The sequence below is a fragment of the Mya arenaria genome, chromosome 6 (genome assembly GCF_026914265.1).
Source record: "Mya arenaria isolate MELC-2E11 chromosome 6, ASM2691426v1".
Taxonomy (NCBI): Eukaryota; Metazoa; Mollusca; class Bivalvia; order Myida; family Myidae; genus Mya; species Mya arenaria.
Genome location: NC_069127.1, coordinates 63025346 through 63041946, shown reverse-complemented (window position 1 = coordinate 63041946; position 16601 = coordinate 63025346). Strand labels below are relative to the sequence as shown.

Below are 16601 nucleotides of genomic sequence, written 5' to 3'. Positions count from 1 at the left end.
GCACTTAGGATGAAGAATGATGTTTTATTTAGTGTGCATATGATTTTCAGCTTTTGGACAAGAAAACATCTACTTCAACAATCACAGCAACACAATGAGATCCAAATTTTAAAGAAATAATGCCACCTTTCATTAAATCATTAATTCATTCTATCAATCATTCATATATATTCATTAATTCATACATTTATTCTGATAATTCAGTTTATTCATTGAAAAACTTGACATTTCTCAAGGCAAAAGAAATAAAAAAAATGAGCAGCTTTCATAAAGAATAGAGCCTTTTCCCTTCATGCATTAAAAAACACAACCTTAATACATTATAAATGTTTTAAAAACCCTAATTTTGCGCTTATTTTAATAGCCAGCCTGGTTGCTGTAGCCACAGAGGAATTTTCAAGGACAAGAACCAGTGCTGGTAAAACTGTGGTCTCGTGTGGTTTTCCATACCGGCTCTCGGCAAGGATTTTCAAGAAAGGAATATCATCTCCAAGTAAGAAGAAATTCTAAGCATGTCAGGTTTGAATGCTTTCAAAATGCATCTGGGTACTCAATAAGATGAGATTTACCTTTGAGTTGTTAAAAACTGATTGCAAAATGTCCAAAAGACTATATATTTTATTAAATCTGTCCTGAAAATCTTTGAATTCATGAACTTTTCTGCATATTTATCACATTTATGACTATATTAAAGGTTGTGTATGCCTCAAATGAGTGTTTACATGCCTTTTTCAAACATTAACAGTAGTGGCAGATAGTTTTATTTGTGTAAAACATTGCTTTTGTGTCTTGCTTGCAGATCATGATGTGCCAATAAGCTCCAGTTAGCTGTGGCCTTTTCCCCAGGCGGTAGTCCTGCAATCTGAATCCAGGAGATGCAGCTCTGAATCCAATATTTCAGAAGAATGAAGATGTTAGTCAACTCTGTAGTACTTGTTTGTGTGTAAATGATTCCAATGAGTGAGATTTATAGCAAATCAGGTGTAAATAAGCATCTTATAGACAATGGTGAAGTGCTGTACTCTGAATTTAATGCCAAATCTAGCCTTCGAAACAGGTTCTTAAAGTATTTTTTTTTTAAAAATGGGCATAATAATGCTATCTCTGCATTTTCTACATCATGTAGCCACCTCATACATGAAAACACTAGCAGTTGTCATGAATCTTTAAGTTTTGGTGTGTTTTTTGCCATTTTCTTTGTTGCACCATTTGTCCCGGAAGCCAACAATTTGGCATATAGTGTTGTTTAGACTGTCTATTAACACATGATCACTGAATTTCTTGTGTTAAACTGAACAGTTCTGTTACCTTTGTATATAACTGGACCAGAAAAGCAAAATTTTGACAAGTTGGGGCATTTCAGTTTGGCTCTTTGTCATTTTTTATATAAAACACTAAGCCGATGAAGTGGAAAAACCTTATTTTGCTTAGAAAAAAATCTTAAAAGAGTAGGCAGGCCATTTTTGTGGAGCTGTTCTATAGACACCATTGAAAGCTACAAGGAAAACTTTACTTGGTCAAATTATTCCAATGCATAAGGAAAAAATGGCTCTTCAAAGGTTTGCGGCTTAACATTTGAGGGAAATGGCTGTTTCTGCTTTTTATGAAAATACCACAGGTGCTAATACTTGTCTGATTCATTTAGTGTTTGATATATCGTTGCCAAACATTCAGTATGTGTTGCATATAGCTTGCAGCTGAACATAAGGAGTTTTGAAGTATGTTTCTAAAAAAATGTTGCTTAAATAATATAGAGGAAGCTTTTGGAGGGGTGGCCTATTTTAAATTGTTATAAATTCTTAATTTATACAGCTATCTGGTTGAAATTTGGCCAGTTGACAGTGCTTAGCCATAGAATATTGGTGTTTGAGTATAAATTTAAAAATCTTATATTACATAATATAAATTAATAATATATAATTCTCTTATATATTTTGACATTTTTTAAAAAAAAACTACTTTCACTTTCAATTTAATGTTTGAAAATAGTTCCAAATGATGGTAACTAATGAATGAAAGCCTCACTTTCAATTCCAAAGAATAATGGAGGGATTTTTAAACATAGGAAGCAGACCCAGGAGGAACTGTTGAAGAACAAGCCAGACAGCCCCCACCCCCCCAAGCTGCCCACCAGGCTGAGCTGTACTTGGTGTTTGCCAACATGCTGTAATTTGTAAGTACTTCAAGATTATATAATGGAAAATTGTATCCAAACTGAAGTACAAAGTGAGTAAAGTTGGTCATATAAGCCCATTGAGACTGTTTGTTCCATTCCTAAATGAATTTCTTTCATGTTGTCAATCATTTCTGATGTGGCTTTGATAATAATATTATTTTCTAATGAAACTGCTGACTTGTATCAGTCTTTGGTCTGAATTGTGCATCTATTTACACATTTTGTTTGTTCTTTTAAGCAAACATTACATTAATTACAAATTCTATAAGCAATTAAACAAAACTTACTGCACTTAGGATGAAGAATGATGTTTTATTTAGTGTGCATATGATTTTCAGCTTTTGGACAAGAAAACATCTACTTCAACAATCACAGCAACACAATGAGATCCAAATTTTAAAGAAATAATGCCACCTTTCATTAAATCATTAATTCATTCTATCAATCATTCATATATATTCATTAATTCATACATTTATTCTGATGATTCAGTTTATTCATTGAAAAACTTGACATTTCTCAAGGCAAAAGAAATAAAAAAAATGAGCAGCTTTCATAAAGAATAGAGCCTTTTCCCTTCATGCATTAAAAAACACAACCTTAATACATTATAAATGTTTTAAAAACCCTAATTTTGCGCTTATTTTAATAGCCAGCCTGGTTGCTGTAGCCACAGAGGAATTTTCAAGGACAAGAACCAGTGCTGGTAAAACTGTGGTCTCGTGTGGTTTTCCATACCGGCTCTCGGCAAGGATTTTCAAGAAAGGAATATCATCTCCAAGTAAGAAGAAATTCTAAGCATGTCAGGTTTGAATGCTTTCAAAATGCATCTGGGTACTCAATAAGATGAGATTTACCTTTGAGTTGTTAAAAACTGATTGCAAAATGTCCAAAAGACTATATATTTTATTAAATCTGTCCTGAAAATCTTTGAATTCATGAACTTTTCTGCATATTTATCACATTTATGACTATATTAAAGGTTGTGTATGCCTCAAATGAGTGTTTACAGGCCTTTTTCAAACATTAACAGTAGTGGCAGATAGTTTTATTTGTGTAAAACATTGCTTTTGTGTCTTGCTTGCAGATCATGATGTGCCAATAAGCTCCAGTTAGCTGTGGCCTTTTCCCCAGGCGGTAGTCCTGCAATCTGAATCCAGGAGATGCAGCTCTGAATCCAATATTTCAGAAGAATGAAGATGTGAGTCAACTCTGTAGTACTTGTTTGTGTGTAAATGATTCCAATGAGTGAGATTTATAGCAAATCAGGTGTAAATAAGCATCTTATAGACAATGGTGAAGTGCTGTACTCTGAATTTAATGCCAAATCTAGCCTTCGAAACAGGTTCTTAAAGTATTTTTTTTTTTTTAAATGGGCATAATAATGCTATCTCTGCATTTTCTACATCATGTAGCCACCTCATACATGAAAACACTAGCAGTTGTCATGAATCTTTAAGTTTTGGTGTGTGTTTTGCCATTTTCTTTGTTGCGCCATTTGTCCCGGAAGCCAACAATTTGGCATATAGTGTTGTTTAGACTGTCTATTAACACATGATCACTGAATTTCTTGTGTTAAACTGAACAGTTCTGTTACCTTTGTATATAACTGGACCAGAAAAGCAAAATTTTGACAAGTTGAGGCATTTCAGTTTGGCTCTTTGTCATTTTTTATATAAAACACTAAGCCGATGAAGTGGAAAAACCTTATTTTGCTTAGAAAAAAATCTTAAAAGAGTAGGCAGGCCATTTTTGTGGAGCTGTTCTATAGACACCATTGAAAGCTACAAGGAAAACTTTACTTGGTCAAATTATTCCAATGCATAAGGAAAAATGGCTCTTCAAAGGTTTGCGGCTTAACATTTGAGGGAAATGGCTGTTTCTGCTTTTTATGAAAATACCACAGGTGCTAATACTTGTCTGATTCATTTAGTGTTTGATATATCGTTGCCAAACATTCAGTATGTGTTGCATATAGCTTGCAGCTGAACATTAGGAGTTTTGAAGTATGTTTCTGAAAAAATGTTGCTTAAATAGGCTCAAGACCACAGTTATCTGCCCCCCGTTGACCAAGATCCGGATGTTAATACAGAAAAAAGAGTGCTTGTGTTCAAGTATCCATATTTTATTAAAATTGAATGAAAAAGAAGCAAAAAATGTTCTTTTTGCAGAGAACTTGACTGAATTTGACACTCTATTGCAGAAATTAGTTTTCAGTGTAAATATTGGAAAAATCATAGCTTGTGGAAGTCTGAAAATTAGTTGTTTATAGCCGATTGACTCCTTGGCGGAAGGGTTCTGTATTTGAACTCAATTTTGACAGTCGGGTCAATGGTCAACATGGTGTTTTCTTGTGATTATATTTTGTTTCTTGAATTGTTCTAGAGATGCCATGTCCTTGTTTTTCAATTGGGATGTGTATAAAGTCAAAAGCCAGGTTAGTGTCTATATGAAACATATAGTAAAAATAACTGTGGTCTCACGCCAAGTGCGCCATTGCCGAAGTAAACCAACATTCTTTAATGACCTGGGTAGCCTGTATATAATATCATGGACCTATGGTTTATAGGTCCTTGATAATATGTATGACTCTGCATGTATAACTCTGCCCTTTTTGTTAATCATCAGTCAACATTTACTACAGAACTATAATAAAAAATATCAAGCTGAATACACGTGTAGTCCACTAAATACACGTGCATGTGGTGCACAATCAACGTAACTGAAATACGTTATTCTATGAAAAGATGACATGTATATACATGTAAGAGAGCGAAATTAACTTCGCAAGTAGAATACTGTTTACAAATATTTATTATGTTAGCATGGACCAACAGGGGAAGCAACTCGTTTTGACTTATTCCGCCCATGCGCAAAATCATGTACAAAAATCTGGTTGTTTCCCTGCCATTTTCTAAAAACGTTCGATTTGGATAAATACGCGTCTTACTCGACGAGTTTTTAACGGTAGGAATGATATTTTAAGCTTCTCTTTGTAATGCATACGGAAAGTTTGCATGTCAGTCTGTTTTTAATGTGTTTTAGGGGGGACACATCCGTTGTTTTTCAACCTCCCGGTTCTTTCGTAATGGCGAATTTCAGCTCTGGTCGGTGCATTTTGTTTGAATATGCCGTAAAGATCAATCTTACTAGCATAAAAGTTATATTTTACTTGTAGATGAGAATCTAACCTTATCAGAACAGTAAAAATTATTAGATTATCTCAATTATTTTAAGAACTATGCTCTATTGATTAGGTCCTTTTGGAATTGATGATTTTTTGCACATGTTTACCTTATATTTATTTATATATTATACTAATTTTCTTTCATGAAAAAATGTGGAATAATTTTTAAATGACATATATTCACTATTTTGACCAAAATAAATAATAAAAAAAAAATAAAAATAAAAATATATATATATATATATATATATATATATATATATATATATATATATATATATATATATATATATATATATATATATATATAAATGTATTACTATATCCAGGCAATGTGACGAACACCTTTGGTCAAGGTCAAAGTGAACGGTCAATGTCACATTAAAAAGGTTATACCAGGGTTAGACTCTAACATTTTTTACAAGGTAGTCCCTCGGACTACTGGATCTGAAATCTGGGTAGCCCAGCAAAAATTCTGGTAGTCTTAAAAAATGCAAGCCTGCAAAGGATTCCTTCAGTGTTTTGTGAGACTAAATAGCCTTCTCCTTAGAACATTGTCAGTATAACCCTTTGATTGGTTATGCGGACATGTGAACCTTTTGGCAATGACATTAGATTTATGTCTCAAAAGCGGTAGATTGGGTTCAAAACAGTAGAATTTCTAATTCCTTTAATTTTCAGTCAAAAACAATGATGGAAACAATGTAAACAAAAACTTGATATTTGTTACTACACATGTATTTTTAGATTTTCGAAAAATACGCATTAAATATGTCATGGTTAAGAGACTTGTCAAATGTCAGTGTTTTTGATTGAGAAACAGAAGGAATAATACCTCTGACTTGTCAAAACAAGTTTATATTCAGAAGTGCTGCTAAAAAATCAAATCAGACTGCCAAATCAACTTACAGACGACTGCAGAATTGTGTATGTCAATTTTCCCGCCAAAATGTCGTAAAATTTTATACACTAGATAATTAATAACACCTTGGAAATGTTGTTTTCTTTAATTCTTGACTGTTTTATAATGTCTTTTGTATTTACAAAAATGCTGATTAATAGGATGCCAATTAACAAAGAATGCTGATTAGTGGTCTTTTGTACCGTACTGGTAACTTAGCAACGATCTCGGCCGAAGTGTAAAGTGATTCCACAAGTTGTTTATTGCACCATGTTCTTTAAAGTGACAAATTAATATGGTATTTCACCAAGGTTGATAGAGTTTTGAGGTTTTTAAAAGAAAATTTAATGCAAATTTGATACAATTTTAAGGTTTTTTTAAAAGCATTCAAAAGCGGTAGATTTTGACGGGAAAGCAGTATGGCGTTAGAAGGGTCTCAAAAGCGGTATATTTTACCTACCGCCAGTAGAGTTCACATGTATGGTCATGTTTTTTATCTGTCTCAATCTTAAAATGTTCACATTCTTTAAAACAATTTTAGGCCTTTAGATTTAATTTTAAAACCTAAAAAAGGCTTAAAAACAATGCTAAAATACCTCAGATTAATAATCTAAAAACCATGCTAAAATACCCCATAATCTGTCACTTTTAGGAAAATGTAGGCAATAAATCACTTGACTCTAAAACACCTCGACTGAGATCGTTGCTAAGTTATGGCACAAATGACAGACATCCTACTGATAAGCAATATTTGATTATTGGCATCCTACTATTCAGTATTTTTTGTTTATCTAAACGACATATCATATAATGCTTAAAACATGATGAAATAAATTCCGAAAGTGTTATTAATTAATTTTTTATATGGGAGTAAGATAACAATTAACATGACGCTGCCTGTCAGTCAAACTAGCTGATCAATACCCGACTGACCAATCAGCGTCCAGATTAGGCAGGGCTTATCAGTTGCTGTTGCTCATACCGGCCATGACCTCCGACAATCCTCACATATCAACAGTAGTGCAATTACGCTGTTATATATATTTAACACAAATTGTGTCTCATAATTGAGAGATAGTAAAGACAGTTAAAGAAATCCGAAATACTGACATTTTCCCTTAATGCTGCTAAAATTATAATTGATAACAAGGGACTGTTTAGTAGACTAATTCAATTCTCAAAATGTCTTAATGTAACCTTACATAATATACGTATATTTCCGTTTTAATAGCCTTAAAATAAGAAATATCATGATGTGAACTAGTGTACAATATTGATGATACCTTGCAATTTATTTTGATTTTGAAATTTGTCTCCTTATTGTGCGAAAAGTTTTAAATCCGAAGCATATATACATTTGCATTTAAGTTTGTTTGACATATAAGTAAAAAAAGAGTTTAGTTTATGTGAGTTACATTTTTTATTAAATTTAATTAAATAGCTGATATATAAAGTATATACGTATAGATAAAAAAAAATCATATTTTTAAATGACGCAAATCAAAGTAAAAACCTTTGCATTTATAATGACTATGGTCGTTTCAAAATTTCTATGCTGATTGTTTGAACAGTTTTGCATTTCATTTAATACGGAAATTAATTTATTGAGAGAAACAATAAGGTAGTTATATCAATAATGATAATAATGCATTACACTTGTATAAAACAAGTGATTCTGAATCGAGAAAGGAAGAAAAACAGATAAATCCATTGAGTTTTGACAATGGATCTATACAAACATCGCTTTTTGTTGATTTTCGGATAGGAAATTAATACATGTTTTGTTTCCCTTTATTTGAGTTTTAAAATAGATACTGTTGTTGTACTGTAACAAAATTCTATTGTTATTTATAAATAAATTAGTCTAGACATTTTTCTACCTGAATTATACATTGCATACAATTAATAATAATTAACTTATTTAATGTTATACTTCCTTTTATTGCTATGTTTTACCATGTTCCATGCATTTTTAGCTCGACTATTCGAAGAATATGGAGAGCTATACTACTCACCCAAGCGTCGGCGTAGGCGTCACACCTTGGTTAAGGTTTTGCGTGTAAGCACACATAGGTTAATATCTCAGCAACTTCTTGATGTATTGCATTGAGACTTGATACAATGGTACTCAACCATCCAACCTACTTAATTAACCAAGTTAGATAACTCTACTTTGCGTTTAATGCAAATAATAGGCCTTTATTATTTGACTTACAAATTCTGGTTAAGGTTTCGCATGCAAGCACACATAGGTTAATATTTCAGCAACTACTTGAGGTATTGCATTGAGACTTGATACAATGGTACTCAACCATCCAACCTACTTAACTAACCAAGTTAGATAACTCTACTTTGCATTTAATTCAAATAATAGGCCTTTATTATTCGACTTAGAAATTTTGGTTAAGGTTTTGCGTGCAAGCACACATAGGTTAATATCTCAGCAACTACTTCATGTATTGCATTGGGACTTGATACAATGGTACTCAACCATCCAACCTACTTGAATAACCAAGTTAGATAACTGTATTTTGCAAAAAATAATGGCCCTTTATTATTGGACTTAGAAATTCTGGTTAAAATTTTGCATGTAAACTCATTCATGTTAATATCTCAGCAAATACATCATGTATTGCATTGAAATCTAATCTAATTTTACAGTCATCCATGTTTCGCCAAAACTTTTCAATCCTTACACTGAAAAGCGGCGTAATAGTCAAGCGCGCTGTCTCTGTGACAGCTCTTGTTATTTTTATCTTAAGGGGAAACTAGCGTTAAATATCACAAAAGGTCTAATTTAGGGGTAGTTTGTGTTCTTTATTTACTGGAAAAACATTTATGTGCAGGCCTGGACCTTTAAGCCTAGTGGAAGCTACACCACAGCAATGTATTGACAATTTTAAATATCATCAAGATATGTTCATATTTTTTTTATTATTTCAGCACGAGAAGCTTAGTTCATCTACTGAACATGCAGTGTGTGGTTTGGGGAAGATGCTACGCCTTGGTGAAAGTGTACGGCCAGATATGTGTCTGACAACATCCCCTAAAGCCATCCGGCGGATCCGACCATGGCTAGGAAGCACAAGGCTTCCATTCTGGTAGGATGAGTTCAATAATTGATTATGTTTTTAACTAATACAAAGAATATGATATTTAAAAGGAGGGTGACAGAAGTATAAAATAAAGCCGCTTGTTCATCACAATACAGCAAACAGTTTTAATAATAAATTATGATATATTTATTAGTCATAAAATACAACATTTTATTTCCTTGCAAATGTTGAGCCAAGATAAAAAAATGCCTGCTTTTCCCCATACTTTAGGCCAGCGCTTGATATGCAGCTCAGTCAGGACTGCGGGCAAAATTTGTTTGACTACCTGATATTCCATACACCCTTGTGTTTTATTATCCACCAAGATCAAATACAGTCAGACTGGAAGACATTTAAAGCGCAAGTATAGATATAATTGTTTCTAACTTTTGGAGTTGTAATAATGACTGATAGCTCCTGTCTATAACAATTCTACTTTCTGCTGCAAAACACTTTTTTACGTAGCATAGGTGTTGGCAGTGATCGGACGCTTTCAAAAACACTGCCTATCATGGCACTGTATTCACTTGCTAACGCAGGGTCAATACAAAAATAAATTTCATCTTGTTCAATTTAAAGAAGTCCTAAGCAAATTTGCCTGCTACTTTTTAGCTCGACTATTCAAAGAATAAGGAGGGCTATAGTCTACTCGCCCTAGCGTCGGCATCGGAGTCCGGTTAAAGTTTTAGGGCAAGTTGGGATTTTCACTTATAAGTCCAATACCCTTGATTCGATTGACTAAATGCTTCACACAGGGCAATCACATAATGAGGTTAGATAACACCATATTATCTTTTATACAAATTATGGCCCCTGATTGAATATGGAACTTGTGATATTTATTGATAACTTTTATACACTTCATTCAGTTGACTTAATACTTAACACAGTTGTTCAGGACCATCACACAATGAGGTTACATATTTCCATATAATCTTTAATACAAGTTATGGCCCCTGATTGACTAAGGTTGAAATTTTAGGGAAGGTTAAGTTTTAGGGCAAATAAAAAAACATCTATACACTTCATTCAATACACTTAATACTTCGCAGAATTATTGACGACCGTCTTACAACAAGGAACATAACTCCATTTTAACCCCTTAATACAAATTACGGCCCTTGAATAAAAAAAAATTAATTTTTCTTTTAATTTCTTTTGAAAGGCACATTTTTATATTCTTAACCATATTTTCCTAAAGGGAAAACAAGTTATTTGAATGACTTGCGTCACTGTTCGGGTGGGCTGGTGTCAGGGCAGCGTCAAAGTCACCTTAAGTATTGAATAATTTTAGCTAGGTTTGACATAAAGAGACCAAACTTGGTATATATGAAGAGTTTTCGGAGACCTTTTATGAGAATGCGTTTAAGGCCCCTAGGATCAAGGTCAAGGTTGCTACTAGTAGAAAAAGGGTCGGTATTAAATAACTAAAGTAAGGGTCTACATATTGTGACCAGACTTGGTATATTGGAAGAGTTTATAGAGACCTTTCCTGAGATTGTGTTTTGGGCCCCGAGATTTATGGTCTAGGTCAAGGTCACTGTTGCTATAAATAGAAATATCATTAATAATGAATAACTCAAGTAAGGGTTGACATAGTGTGACCAAACTTGGTATATAGGACAAGTTTATGCAGAGCTTTCATTGATTACCTTTTGGCCCCCTCGGTCAAGGTCACTGTTACTAAAAATGAATTACTGTTTTAATTATGGTTGACATACTGTGACCAAACTTGATATGTAGGAAGAGTTTATGGAGGACTTCCATGGGATTGTGTAAGGGGCCCTTAGAATCAAGGTCACTGCATGTTACAAAAAATAGAAGAAAGCAGTTGAAACTGAATCTCTTCTGCCAATCATTAAAAAACCTGGTTTTGTCACATTGCAATTCTTGTCCATTTTTTAATTTGATTGTTTTATTGCTTTTTACAGGCACATATTACATCATTATTGAATTCACTTCTAAGTCAAAGCAGCGTATGCGAGCGTGCTGTCTTACGACAGCATAACAGACCCCTTGTCAGCTGATTAAACAGTTGCTAAATGTCTATGAAGTGTTACTTGAGGTAACCTGCATAATACTTTGGGGTCTATTACAAAATAGTTCCCTTTCAAATGCTCACTCATATTTATAAAAGTTCAGGTCTCTTACATAAACTTTGAGGTCTCTGACATAAAAGTTGGGGTCTCTTACAGTTATAGTTTGGGTGTCTTACGGTATGTAATATTTGGTATCTCTAACATAATATTTGGTATCTCTTGAATAATAGGTCGGGTCTCTTAAATAATAGTTGGGGTCTCTTTAAGGGACAATACATAATAGTTGGGGTCTCTTTAAGGGACAATACATAATAGTTTGGGTCTCTCAAGTGTTACTTATGTAATTGCTAATGGTTGGGGTCTCTTGAGTAACTGTGGTCACTGCATTAGTGCACTCATACTTATGAAAAATAAACAATATAATCCCTACAGATCTGGGCAAGAAGTGAAGTAAACATTATAGTTACTATACTAAAAAGCATATATTGATAGACCCATGAAGATCATGGCACTATTGGTGCAATTTTATTTCTCACTACTCAAATACCAACAAGGAATGCAATTTTGTTTGGTAATTAATGTTTCAATATGTTTTATGATGTGTTAAACTTTCAGATAGTAAAAGTAGGTCACATGGGGTCAAAAACTAGGTCATTAGGTCAAATCTTAGAAAATTCTTTGGAACAAACTAGAGGCATTATACATGGTCAAATATTCTTGAAACTGTATCAAAATGTTTTCATTGATGAACTCTTGGACATATATAAAACTGGGTCACATATGATCGAAAATTAGGTCACTAGGTCAAATCTTTGAAAAATCTTGTCAGTAACCATATCATGGTAATGATTGGTCAGATTATGTTTAATCTTGGTCAGGATGTACCCTTTGATGAAATATGGACCGCTTGTAAAAGTGGGTCATATGGGGTTAAAAACTAAGACACTAGCTCAAATCTTAGAAAAATCTTTGGAACACATTACAGGCATTTATAATAGGTATGGTCTAATATTCATGAAACATGGTCAGAATGTTTTCCTTGATGAACTCTTTAACATGTTTAATTTTTAATGTTTTTCATTTGGTGGGGGATATGACAGTCTGTGACTGATCTTGTTATTTCATGTATTATCTTTTCAGTTTCTGCACATGCCAGCTTACCACGGACCCAGCCCTGTCCACTGATTGAAGGAGTCCTGTTAGCGTTTTGCATACACACATTTTTGTAAGTATTGATGTTACATGTCGTATGCCTATGTGTATATGTCTTTAATTGTCTTTAATTTTATGTCTTTAATTGCAATCGAATGATGCCATTTGATTGACTGATAAAACAGGTGAACGTTGCATCTAATGTTTGAAACTTGTGATGAAAGCATGGTTTATGTTTTTGTTGCCACTGGCCGATTTTCTATTATTTGGTTTCTCTCCATAAAATCTAGTCCTCGTTTCCTTCACTAGATGCCTGCAAAGATCTGTGAGTGCAACCTCCCATGCATGCTGGAAGCTTGTATTTGTACTTTATCTAAAACATTGAAAAGCCATTGAACTACAATCTATCGTAAACTGCTGGATGATTCACTGACAAATAAAACAAACAATATCAAAAATTCAAAACAGTTTTATTTTGGCATATATTTTTTATGTGTGTTTACTGCCATCAACATTTGAGTCACTTTTCCTTTGTAGTTTTTATGCCTTCAAAGAGTCACGCATATAATTATCATACTGTTTGAGAATAACTTTTTTTACACTAACTCTAGAACAGTTTCCCATAGGACCATCAAATTTCAGAGGTAGATTCCCTTGACCAGTAGATGACCCTTGTTGGCTTTGGGGTACTAGGTTAAGAGCCAAAGTCATGACCAACAGTCTTGTTATGACACGTTCATTAAATCACCTTCCTCATATTTCTGCAATGTTTATAATTTTAGATGTAAGACGTTGATGCGAGGACGCTTGGGTCATCACATGATGTTGGTGTTTTCGGAAACTCCATGTTCAAGGTAAAAGTTGCAGTAAATGTATTCCAGTAAATGTATTCCAGTAAATGTATTCCAGTAACTTAATATCAATACTGTAAACAAAAACTTTTGACCACCATTTGTGAGAGATAGCAGTTTCCGTGCTCAGGCGACATCTCTTGTTCTTAATGGCATATATCCATCACATATCCCGCACATATCCGGCATATATCCATCACATATCCCGCACATATCAGGCATATATCCATCACATATCAGGCATATATCCATCACATATTCCGCACATATCTGGCATATATCCATCACATATCAGGCATATATCCATCACATATCGGGCATATATCCATCACATATCAGGCATATATCCATCAGATATCCAGCATATATCCATCACATATCGGGCATATATCCATCACATATCCAGCATATATCCATCACATATCCCGCACATATCAGGCATAAATCCATCACATATCCAGCATATATCCATCACACATATATCCATCACATATCCGGCATATATCCATCACATATCCACCATATATCCATCACATATCAGGCATATATCCATCACATATCAGGCATATATCCATCACATATTCCGCACATATCTGGCATATATCCATCACATATCAGGCATATATCCATCACATATCGGGCATATATCCATCACATATCAGGCATATATCCATCACATATCCAGCATATATCCATCACATATCGGGCATATATCCATCACATATCTGGCATTTATCCATCACATATCCAGCATATATCCATCACATATCCCGCACATATCAGGCATAAATCCATCCCATATCCAGCATATATCCATCACACATATATCCATCACATATCCGGCATATATCCATCACATATCCACCATATATCCATCACATATCAGGCATATATCCATCACATATCCGGCATATATTCATCACATATCCGCCATATATCCATCACATATCTGGCATATATCCATCACATATCAACAATATATACATCACATATCTGCCATATATCCATCACATATCCACCATATATCCATCACATATCTGGCATATATTCATAACATATCCGCCATATATCCATCACATATCCGGCATATATCCATCACATATCTGGCATTTATCCCGCACATTTCCGGCAAATATCCGTCACATATCCAGCATATATCCATCACATATCTGGCATTTATCCCGCACATATCTGGCATATATTCATCACATATCCGCCATATATCCATCACATATCCGGCATATATCCCTCACATATCTGGCATTTATCCTGCACATATTCGGCATGTATTCATCACATATCCGCCATATATCCATCACATATCCGCCATATATCCAGCACATATCTGGCATCTATTCATCACATATCTGGCATTTATCCCGCACATATCCAGCATATATTCATCACATATCCGCCATATATCCATTACATATCTGTCATATATCAATCACATATCCAGCATATATCCATCACATATCCGGCTTATATATATCCATCACATTTCCGGCATATATCTCGCACATTTCCGGCATATATCCATCACATATCCCACACATATCCGGCATATATCTCACACATATCCAGCAAGCATATATCCCGCACACATCCTGCATATATCTCACACATATCCAGCATATATCCATCACATATCCCTCATATTACCCACACATATCCAGTTTATATCTCGCATATATCTGGCAAGCATATATCCGGCACACATCAGGCATATATCCATCACATATCCGGTATATATCTGGCATATACCCATCACATTTCTGGCATATATCCCGCACATTTCCGGCAAATATCCATCACATATCCGCCATATATCCATCACAAATCTGGTGTATATCCAGCACACATCCGGCATATATCCATCACATATCTGGCATATATCCCGCACATTTCCGGCAAATATCCGGCATATATCCATCACATATCCGCCATATATCCATCACAAATCTGGTGTATATCCATCACACATCCGGCATATATCCATCACATTTCTGGCATATATCCATCACAAATCTGCTGTATATACATCACACATCCGGCATGTATCTATCACATATCCGCCATATATCCATCACAAATCTGGTGTATATCCATCACACATCCGGCATATATCCATCACATATCTGGCATATATCCATCACATATCCGGCATATATCCATCACATATCTAGCATATATCCATCACATATCCGGCATATATCCATCACATATCTGGCATATATCCGGCACATTTGTTTATTTCCAGTCACACTGCAGAGAGGCAGCACCTCCCATGACGTTCAACCTAGAGTTCTTCACGGGGACCGCCAGCAGTGATTTCAGTGTTGATGATGTATTTTGCCAGCAATTGAGACCGTTAAATGAAATGAACATTAACTGCTATCACACACTCATTTCGTTCATTGGCACACCATAGAACTGTGTTATTTTCTCTTCTGATCTGTGTTATTGTAAACTGTGGTTGTTTTCAATTGTTTTGCAATGATTATTATTTACATTTACAATTTTGTATGTATAAGCAAGTCACTGAGTATTGCTAGCAATACAAAAGTTCCCCTCCGGTAGTCATAACATAGTACTAAACACTCTTTTTAAATGATGTGCATAGTTTGCTTTTTGCTGGCCCCTTAAAACAACCTTTGATATATCTGACTTTTTGGGTTATCACAGAACAATTTTTCTCGGGCAAACAGAGACATTCGAACTATTGAATCATCATGGGAACCACATGTTTCGTCAAAAATAAAAAAATGACATGCATAATCTCACTATTCTCACAAATTTTATATACCTAGCTACCATACTCTGAGTTATCACAGGATTCATTATTCTTGATAGGCAGAAATACATTCGCACTACAGTCGAAACTCGTTGGCTCGATATCCTAGTTGGCTCGAACCAGATTAAAAGGACCATTTTTTTTACTCTTTGTTCATATAAAATTTGATCGGATGGCTCGATATGTTGAGGGTCGATATTTCTCCACGCTCAAAGTAATTTTCGCGGTCCCTATTAAGAATTTCACACTTTGTTTTGTTTGCTTGGGTCGATTTCATTTTCGCGGGTTCGGGTAAGAATCTCACGTACACCTTGATTTGTTTTGCCTTCATTTAGCACAAGTTGCTAATCGATCAAAATTGCTTGATTTTATTATAATTAATGTCAAATTTAAATGGTTTAACAGT

General features: G+C 34.3%; 1 long non-coding RNA gene across 1 annotated transcript in view; it reads left to right on the top strand.

Annotated features, from left to right (window-relative positions):
• LOC128236489 (uncharacterized) overlaps positions 1-13505 on the top strand; it is a 71738-nt gene extending 58233 nt beyond the window's left edge. Inside the window, exons 7-15 of the long non-coding RNA XR_008261366.1 lie at positions 365-493; positions 800-913; positions 2066-2173; positions 2829-2957; positions 3264-3377; positions 9208-9365; positions 9591-9723; positions 12539-12623; positions 13333-13505. This is a non-coding gene — a long non-coding RNA (uncharacterized LOC128236489). The remainder of the gene's footprint in view (positions 1-364; positions 494-799; positions 914-2065; positions 2174-2828; positions 2958-3263; positions 3378-9207; positions 9366-9590; positions 9724-12538; positions 12624-13332) is intronic.
• Positions 13506-16601: the final 3096 nt, after the last annotated feature.